Genomic DNA, 10977 nt, shown 5'->3' with positions numbered 1-10977 from the left:
GAAATATCTATCTAACTTAGAGCAGACCAAACATCTTGGATTGCTCCTGCAAAAGAATGATCAGTGGACATGAACATGAAGCTGAATTTAAAAACTTAAAGGAAAAAGTAATGAAAGCTCCAGTACTAAAATACTACGACCCTAAAAACCTATTAAACTGTCAACAGGTGCTTCTAAAGAAGGCATTAAAGCAGCTTTGCTTCACAAACATGGAGATAGACTGCCCTACTGGTCCCCAGCTAAGTCAGAGTGTCTATATGCAGAAATTGAGACAGAGAAAATGTAGCTCTAGTGAATGACTGTAAGAAATTTCATTTATTCATCTGTGGGAGGCTGGTGAGAACTGAAACTGCTATAGTTACCAAAGTTTTATGATCAAAGAAAGGGTTATCAGACATGCCAGCCAGATTACAGAGACTTTTCTTTCAATTGTATGATCTGGACATGGAGTATATGCCAGGAAAACATCTATTTATTGCAGAGCATATGACACAACAGAAAATGACAGAATTCCAGACTCAGACATGGTACAAGTTAATCTAATTAAGATTGATTCCTGTCACTCATTAAACGAGGGCACTAATTGCAGAAACTACTGCTCAGGACACCACATTGGAAAAAGTGATGACCGCTATTTGTGCTGGTTAGCCTGGAAAACATATACCTAGCCCCTACTCTCAGTTCAAGGAAGAGCTGTCAGTACTGGATGGCATATTGTTCAAAGGCTCATGACTTGTTTTTCTTTAGCACTGCTGTAACAACCTGTTAAACAGAATATATGAGGGGTATCTAGGCATTGAAAAATGCACAAGGAGAGCAAGAGGTGCTTTATATTAGCCCAACATAAATAATGAGATAGAAGATGCTGTAAAGACTTGTAAAACGTGCCTACAGTACAGATCAGTGCAAAGAAGAGAGCCTGTGATGGTCATGGAGGAACCCCTAGCTCCATGGTATCAAGTGGGCATTGACTTACATAATTTTTTCCTACATGTGTATTAGTGAGAATAATAACCCAGCACTATCCTGAAATTGCATTGCTCAAAAGCACAACAGTAAACCATGTCATAACTCGCATCAAATTGTGGAATCCCATGTCTAGCAAAGATCAAAGTGTAAGAACCGACAATGGACCTCAGTTCAACTGTTTTGAGTTTAAAGAGTGTAAAGAGTTTGCAAACAAATATGGATTCTGTCACAACACGTCAGGTCCTAAATACCCACAACCCAATAGTTTGGTAGAAAATGGAGTACAAATAGTGATTGGTGAAAAAAGCTACAGATGTTGAAAAAGCTACACACCAATGTTTACCTGTCATTCTTAACTTACAGGGCAACACCTGTGAAACATAAATTGTCCCCAGAAGAAATGTTGTTTAACAGGAACTCAAAACCAGGCAGTCAAATCTTGTGGATGATGACCACTAGAATCACGAATGCCGCATGCCTCCAGGGGCTGGGGGGGCGGGGGGCACAGCAAGCTCCCACAGGTGGCAGCAGTGCTGTCAGCAGTAGGAGCCTGGTGGCAGCAAGCACAAAACTCCCACAGGTGGTGGTGGCACTGTTGGTGGCAGTGGGGGGTGGTGAGTGCTGACCAACGGTTTGTGACCACCCGCACACACCAGCAGTGGTGGCTAGAGGTGACTGCAGGCTGCCTGCAGATGCTGCCATATGTTGGCAGTGAGGTGGGGGGTTGACAAGTGGCGCCCACCCGCAGGCACCACTGGCCGTGTTGGCGGTGCCTTTTCATACGGGGTGCACCACCATGCTCAGGGGGTGCATGTGCACCTGCGTGTACCCCCTATGCATCACCAATGATTAGAATGAAAAGCAAGATGTGAAAACAGATTTTTTTTTTTTTTTTTTAACTCAAATAAAAATAGTACTATGACAGGGGTTCCAGGGAGTTCCCACAACTACACTAAAAGGATATGGTGCTCCTTTGTGATGGATGAACATGGAAACAAAAAGCACTAGTTCCCCATCTAATAGCTCCCAGATAGTATGAAGCAGTCTCATTGTAAGGACAGGTATTGAGAAAGAACAGGTGATACTTGCATCCTGTAAAGGGGAGAAATGAAGCAGCATCATGAGATTCACCAAAAGAAATGGAGTTAACAACAAAGTGACAAGAAACTACAGAGATTGAAAATGACCCCTCAAAGTAGAGGCATCTGAACAAGGAAACCAAACAGGAACTGAACAAATAAGGATTTAGAATGCAGAGAAACTGAGAAGATCACTTAAGTTAAAAAAGTCAACAAAAAGACTAACAGAGACTTGGTCTGACTAGCCTGTAAAATCAAAATACCTATATTCTCTATTCAAGAAGAAGCCAAAGCCTTCTAGTCCTAATGTGATTAGTTATAATGTGAAGAACTAGATGTTGATTCACTCTCTCTTTCTTTGTTTACATTATTTGATAGCTTAATCAACAAATTGGAGTCTAGGTACTATAATACAGTTTATTACCTCTGGTACTATAGCCTGCCCCAGCTAGCGCACAATGTGAGGACTTATAATGCCTTCCCCTCCCAAATACTTTTCAGAACAGACAAATGTAACCATTTGCAAGAGCACTAGCAGTCCTACATCTGTTTTTGCTTGGAAGTGTTACCTTTATATTAAAGAGGAAAAGCCTGGACCAATTGCCAGGATCAGGGTTGCCAGGATCTGGAATGGGCTTCCAAGGGGGGTGGTGCTTGCCCCATCCTTGGGGGTCTTCAAGAGGAGACTGGACAGGCACCTGGGTGGGATCACATGATCCCAGGTTTGGTGACCCTTTTCTTGCCTGCCAGGGGCAGGGAGTTGGACTAGGTGGCCCACTGAGGTCCCTTGTGACCATAGAATGTATGAATCTGTGAATTGCTGGGTTGCACTCTGATCTTTGTCTGTGTTGCCTCTTTAGCTTGTAATCTAGGGGTGAGCAAAATAAGGCACTCATGAATGAATTGTACCCCACCCAGCCCTTCTACCCACAAGGGTGGGAGTGAGGTGCCCATGTATACACGCCCCCTCCAAATATACCCTATTGTGCCTCACTCCTACCTTTATAGGGGGAAGGGCCTGGCCGGTCCTGGCCCGGCCAGCACGTAGCTTCCTGACAGGGCTCCTGCTACTGTTACTGCTACAGCCACCAGGAGACCTGCTCAGCTTCCCTGGCATCCCACTCACTCCAGGCAGCAGGTAGGAAAGTGGGAGCTGCAGCTGGGCAGAGGCAGTGAGTATGGGGCTGGGGCTGGCAGCAGCGTGAAGCTTGAGTGGGCAGGGTGCTGGTATGAGGGAGGGTGGGGGAGTGCGGAGACCCCCCCCCCCCCCACACTCCTCTTCCATGGCACTCAGCCCCATAGACAGCAGCAGGCAGGGTCTCATGCTTGGAACAAGTATTGGCACTTGGTGGCATATGGCTCCATCTAGCGTTGCACACTTCCCCGCTGTCCCTCAAGTCCTACAAATGCCATGCACATACACCTGCCCTCACAGTCCCCCCACTTTGTAAATTCAAACAAGCATCAAATCTCACTAACCACATTATCAGAAGTCAACTTCCTACAGCCCAAAACACACCTAATGGATCCAGACGTGCCATGACAAGAAATGCAGAACTTGCCAACATATCTCCGGTACCCCCACAAACTGCACACCAGAATCTATTACAGGCAATATCCATCTACCTGTGGGGTCACATTTCTCACAAAAAAAACAAAACTATTCTGTCTCCAGTTTCTCAGTCCTGATCCTTAAAGGGAATTTACAAACCACTTTTCACAGACGGGCCTATGAACTTCACTTTATCAACCTCCTAGATACAGAAACTCATGGAGTCAATATAGACATTAGATTTGTGACACACTAAAACCTGCCTGACATCTGACTCCCCAGGTAGCAGGTACCTCTCCACTTTTACCTGCTACATCCCCCTTCCATTCCCCCACACAGCCTGTCTTTTACCCCATGATGCCTCCATTTACATTTTCACTGACTGGCTTTCTTGCTTGCATTGCATGCCAGCCTCTGGCTTCTTTACTATTCTTTCCATCCTGGAAGAGAGCATACAGCAAATTCAGATGTTTCCTCCCCCTGATGAAGGGTTTTAAACCCAAAAGCCCATGCCTCACAGATGGCATCCCAGGCAGCTAAGCTCACCTGGAGCCTCATAACTCCACTGCAACCAGCAAGCCTCCGGCCATTCAAAGATCTTATATGTCTGGGCTTTCCCTAGCCAGGACTGTGCTTGTATGTGGTGGCTGGAAATTATAAGGTGCCTCCTACCCACCTTTCACCAGGGAGGTCCTCAGTTTTGGCATTTCTTGGGAGCTTCCACGCCACCAGCAGTTACACCAGGCCTTCCAACCCTGGGAGGGTGCAGTTTTAGGACATGCCCAGGACCTGGAGCCTACTCCCTTCCCCATTGCCCCAGCTCATACTTTCAAGTTCATCCTGGCATGGGAGCTCAGCAGGGACATGTTCTTCCACGGCTGGCTGGTGATGCAGTGAGTGCTGACTTCAGCTCTGGGAGTGGGGCATTAAATAATTTTTAATAATTTAAAAATTAAACAGGTGCAGACAGAGTGAGGAGGGTGGCACTCATTCCATCTGCACATTGAGCTCAGGGAATGCCAGCAGCAAAAGTTTCACCTTAAGGAACACCAGCTGCTCCACCAAACCAGGATCCAAGGAGTTGTGGTGGGGTGTCTCAATATCCCCAGCAATGCTGAACACCCTCTCACTTGGAACACTGGCTGGTGGACATGACAGGTGTTCCTGGGCAACCATAGGCAAATACTGCCACATCTGGCTGCGTGCTGCCCAATAGGCCAAGATGTCGCAGTCAAGTGGCTCCGTGTCCTCGTCAAGATAGGTAGCCATTGAGGCCTCCACACAATCTGCCCGAGGCTATAGTCTGGTGCCTCTGGACCCCACTGGTGAAGCCATGCCCTTGGCCCACATGGGCAGTGGATGTCATGGAGGAGACTGGCTGCTGCTGGGAGTGTTGGCATGGGAAAGTGGATTTCCCCGCTTCTACATCTCCCTGCCTGGGCCCTTTTGCCTCCTGGTCACTGTTCACCAGCAGCTTCTGCCTCTGGACTCTGTTCACCCAGTGACACAGGGTTTTGCTGCTGCATAAACTCCCCTTCATGCTCAGGTGGCACATAGCCACCAGCATGTGGACCATCCTGGACTGCAACAGATCCAGCTGTTTCATGATGCCCTTCCTCAGCCACTTCAATAGTGCCTGCACCTCTGGTGATAGCAGCTTGTCCCAGCCAGGAACATCCATCCCCTGGAACTTCTCCATTTGGTTCTCAAGTTACCTCACTATGGGGATCACCTGGCTAAGGAAGGCATTGCCAGCACTGATGGTCTTGGTGGCCTCGAGGACTGGCTTGAGGACCACCAACATCTGAGAGATGGTATCCCACTTTGTTTTGTTAAGCGGGCCACTGATTCCAAACTCCCCAAGCAAGGCCATTTCCTGGATGACCTTCTTTTGCTCCACCAGCCTTTCCAGCATGAAGTATGCGGCATTCCACTGAGTCTCCATAGCCTGCATGATTTTGTGCTGTGGGACGCTCAACTCTGCCTGTTTGTCCTGCAGCATCTTTCCCCACCTGATGCTCTGGTGGAAGTAGCCGGCCACCTTCCTGCATTCCAAAATGAGCTGGCTTGTTGTGATGGCACTGTCACTAGCAGCCCTGTCCCCCTCCAATGTTTCCCTGACTATGAGGTAGAATTTGTATGCCACATAGCGGATGCCAACAAAGTTGGTATCACGGACTGCATTGACCATATTGGCACCTTTGTTGGTGACCATGAAACTGTAGGTGAGCTTGCCCTGCCCAACGAGCCACCCCTGCACCATGCAGTTCATGGCCACCATGATCTCCATTGCCATGTGGGACTCATCCATCACCTCAGCTTGGAGATCCCACTGACGACAGCCTGACTGATGGAACCAGTGCCCTGTGAGGGAGAGGTAGGCATGATCTCCACCCTAGCTGCTCCAGGTGTCCGAGATGAAGTGCAAGGTCACCTGCAGACCTGACTTGTGCAGCTGCTCCCTCAAGTACTCCCTGCATGCCTCATACAGTGTGGGCACCACCATCCTGCTGGAGGTGGTGCATGTGGGCCCTTGGTAGGATGGGGCCACAAGCATGTTGAGCTGCCTGAACCTTGGCCGCTCAAGTAGGGAGAAGAGCTGGCCATCCAGAGCAAGCATCTCCCTGATACTCTGGGTGATCTCGCTCACCTTTGCAACACACCCCCCTTTCTGTCCACCTTTGCCTAACTGTTCCAGAATGGCATGCCTCTGCTTTGGGGAGATGGGGGCTTTGGAGCTGCTACCACCTGAAGGCATGCAGCTCTGGCCAGTGCTGTAGATAGGGATGAGGAACGCATCCAGGCCAGCTTGCCTCTATTGCATGGGGCTCTGTGTGGTGCATGTGCAGTCCCACACTAATGTACTACCGGGGGAAGCCCAGTACAATGCAACCACCTGCCTTTGCCACCCTCTGTTGTGCAGGTCCCAGGACTCTGCGGGGAAGCAGGGACAGAGGCTCCCATCCACTTCCACCAGAGTCCTAGAACCTGTGGCATGGAGTGTCCAAGGCAGCTGGCTCCATTGCGCTACACTTCCTCCAGTGGTGCATAAGTGGCGGGAGCTGCATGTGTGCTGCAGGGACCCCCATGTGATAGACGTGGGCTGGCCTGGCTGCACTCCTCTCTCCTACGTGTAGTGCTGGCTAGAGCTGTGTGCCACCAGGTGGCAGTGCCAGCACTGAGCATGAGCACCCCTGCCTGCTGCTGCTATTGGTGAGGCCTGTGCACCATGGGGGTGTGGGGAGTGTGTGGGGAGGTGGTCCTCACACACACATCCTGCCCAGCTGATCTTCACACTCCCGCTGCTACCGTGGGTGCTACCGCTGCTCCCCCATGCTCCTGATACTCCATGCTGCTGCCAGCCCCAGCCCCAAGCTCTGCACTCCCACCCCTACCCCATCCCTATCTGGTGCCTGGAGTGAGTGGGATGCCAGGAAAGCTGAGCAGATCCCCTGGCAGCTGCACTAGTGGCAGTAACACTGGTGCAGTGCTTTCCCTGCCTGAAAGCTGTGTTGTGGTAGGTCCAGGCCCTTCCACACGCAAGGGTGGGAGCAAGGCACAACAGGGTATGTTGGGGGGGGGGGGACAAATAGTTGGTGGGCACCTGTGGGCCAGACTAAATTTCTCAGTGGGCTGGAATTGGCTATGGAACATATTTTGCCTGCCCCTGCTTTAGACTCTGCCCTAATACAAATAATTAGAGTTTTAAAAATTATTAGATTGCAGCAGTGTTTGTTGGCTCTTTTCAAGCATACTGTTTTCATCCTGAAAACACTGCAAAGATTGATCAAGTATGAGGAAAATGGTGTCATGAACAACCTGATGATAGGAAAAATGCATCAGATCCTTAGCTGATATCAGTTATCAGAGATGTTGTTCAACAATTTCATTGACAGCTTATCCCAGTTGAATGTTCGTCCTATGGCACACTACCCACAAACTTCTGGTGCATGTTTAAGTTAATATAATTAAATCCCTTTTGCCCCTTTCTCTTCTAATATTTCCCCCTCTTTTGCTACTACTGAGTCCCTGTTTCAGGGCCAGAATTTGATGTCCATCTCAGAATTCAATATTGTTTTCCTCTATTCTTTAGTGGTGACCCTGTTTAATTAATCAGTAAACATTTGGTGTGAGTTATGAAAGAGGTGAATCTTAATGAATGAGAATAGCCACATTTAGTTGTGGCAGAGAAATTCTGATCTTTTATGAGGATTACCAAAAACCAGTATATTCAATGTAATTTCTGCTCCTTGTTCTACCAGCTTACTAGCTTCCAAAACAGGGTGACATTAGGGACTGCTATACACATGCAGGGAGCCTGCTCCCACACACTGGAAGCCCAGCATGTCAGAGCAGACTTGATTAATCGAGTCTGCTGGTTCTTGGAAACTGAACATGCTCCAGCAGACTCCAATGTCACATGTATTGGCATCCCTGTGCTGAGAAATGTGGCGGGGCACTTTGAACTAAAGCACATTCAATGAGCTTAGTTCAAAGTGCCCCACCCTCATTTTTCAGCATGGGAACGCTGATACACATGATGCTCTGGGTGTTTTTAAGTAGTGCAGCTCTCAAAGCTGCGCTAATTAAAGTTTCCCTCTCCCCCACCCCCTCCAGCACCTCCTGGAGTACATGTATAAATGCCCTAGGATACTGCCCAACATATTTGTGCTTACAGCCAGTGAAAAGGGGCCTGGTTTGCCTTGGGAATGGAGGTCATAGAGTTTTAAAAATTATTAGTTAGATTGGAGCAGTGCATGTTGGCTCTTTTCAAAAGTACTGTTTGGTCATGCTTACATCTTGAAGTTATTGATTTTTGTTTCTTGTCACTCTCCATTTCTCCTTAATGAAAGTTCAAAGATTTTTTTTTTCACACCCAGTAATTAAGTGGCTTTTGGTGACTGTGATCAAAAGGAAACTGATGGGAAGTGTTGTAGAATAAAGTGAATGCAGAACAATGCACCAGACTGCTTGGCCAACATAACCTGTTCACATTGGGTGACTGGGAGTCAGTTTGGTTAAAAAACTGGGGGCTTCCCTGTCAGCTTTAGGGATATGTCAACTGGACAAGCCCAATAGCCAGTAAGTTAGATGGACCTTGCATTCTTCTATTGCCATGTGTGCTTTTTTTTCCTCCTAGAGGCAGTCAACCTAAATTTCAGTGACAGTAACAGACAAACCAGTAATAAACTGCCAATGATTTCCTGTATTCTATTACTTGGATTGCTGTCTGTGAAAAACACTATTCATTTTGGACTCTCTGAATTTAGTCCTTTCTTAAAGCTATCAATAGAAGAGAAAGAACTTAACAGGGACAAAGCTAAGCAAGATCATACAGCTGCCTTTTTTGAGTGGGGAGGGGGGGAGGGGAGGAGTGCCACCAGCTCCTTAGCAGAAATTTTGAATAGGATGAGAAGTGCATGAGGACAGGAGCAGGCTGTGAACATGCACATATAATCACCAAGCTATAATCTGTATTAGCCAGAAGCCATTAAATATGATGAATGCTATCTCTCTGAGCTCCATATTGTAAGATGTTGCCCCCTTTTTATTGTTTGTGTCTAAACATTAGGAATACATTTAGTATTCCATCTAATAGCCTTATTGTGACTGTCAATTGTGCTTCTAGAAGTTCAATTTTTCATTATTAAAGTGTTAGCTATATACTGGAGAAGTTTTCAAGTGTATTGTGTTATATATTAGCAAAAGTGTCATCTGTTAGTTCCTGCAAAGGGGCCTTTCTAATATAGAGTTCTGTAGAAGCACATCCCTATGTCCTCACAGAGCTTCACTACAAGACTGGGGTCTGGGTTTGACATTATGATGGGGAACTGAAGAGACATGACCATGTCAGAAAGTTTCTTCAGTTTGTATGCCATGCTTGGTAGAACATGTCCTAAACTGATTAAAGGGGTAACATGTGGCAGAGAATAGCTGACAAAGCATAATCAGAAACAATTTCAATCTTCCTCTGAACTCTAATCCTTTAGCATCCCTGCCCAAAATGGATCTATTCCTTGAAGAATTTGGTCACCATTCAAGATTACAAATTAACTGTGAAAAGTCTACAACAAATCAGCAAGGCTCTCTGCACTCAACAGCTGCTACTGTTGATCCTGCTCCCCTCCTCCCCCTCCCCACTCCTGCACAAAAAAAAAAAAAATCAATCCATCATGAGGACTCATGGCATTACAAACATTAAACTATTTTAAAAAATCCTTTAACAATAATTTGAGTGAATACTTTTAACACTCCTTAATATCACAGTAAATTAAATCTAGACTTACTAACTTTCCAGTTATCCCAATTTATTTTTAAAGCCAGATACTGCAATCCTATCAGTAAAGACCAATCCTAAGGGTAGGATACTTCACAAACACTGGCCCGGCAATTGACTGATGTAATTATACTTCCCACTGAAGACAATGGTGATACTCTGTTTTATACTAGCTGAGCATCTCATCCAGTTTCTCATGTTTATTTTTGGTCCTCCTGAAGTACATAGTTGCATACTCTGCATGGCCAAAAGAACACGCTCCTGACCTGAATACAAAATGTTTCATACTCTCACCAGCAGGTAAATTAGAGTCAAACTGGGATAGAACTGATATAAAATGATAGGAGTATTGGACTCTCTCTAGCCTCAGATTAGCCTTTCCTCTAATGTATGTAAGATTTCATGAAGTCTGGTTTAATACTTAACCCTTCAGGGTTGTGCTGGGGGTAGGAGGGGAGGGGCATACCTGAAGACCTGAAACTAACATGTGTGTTTATGGATTATTAGTGTTCACCATAAACTAGTTTCTAACTGAATGATAAATCTAAACTAAGGAGATAAAGGACCTAATCATTTCCTAGAAAACAACCAAAGAATGAGCTCTATTCTGACACTTGATCTGAATTCCTAAATTTTAAACATAATGTACTAGTAAGGAAAAGCTCCAGAATTAAAATGCTCATATAATCAATTGCGTACAAGTGAGAGGCAAGGATCTTTTAGGTGGTATCTTTTAGTGGATTAATTGTATGGTTGGGAGAGATGTAGATAACATCACAGCAATGCTATCATATACAAACAATGCTTTTTTTAAAAGCTCTGTTCATGATGTTTTCCCAATTTTCAATATTAACTCATGCAAAATGGAACACAAGTTCTACTAATACAATTTTTTTTATGTGCTTTCTGCACTAAATAATGTTCATAACTATCTCTGACACTAGCATTTTGTTCCACTGTATGTGTCATATTGCTGTTATAGCTACTTCTATAGCTGTGAAAATTCAGTGACTTCACTGAAATAAAAGGCATTCTCATGTGGTCTATTTTAGCTTTTTTTCTAAATGAACAACAAATTAGTGGTGATGATGATGATGATG

This window comes from Alligator sinensis, unplaced genomic scaffold, assembly GCF_000455745.1.
Source record: "Alligator sinensis unplaced genomic scaffold, ASM45574v1 scaffold124_1, whole genome shotgun sequence".
NCBI classification, from domain to species: domain Eukaryota; kingdom Metazoa; phylum Chordata; order Crocodylia; family Alligatoridae; genus Alligator; species Alligator sinensis.
This window is presented reverse-complemented; position numbering follows the sequence as displayed.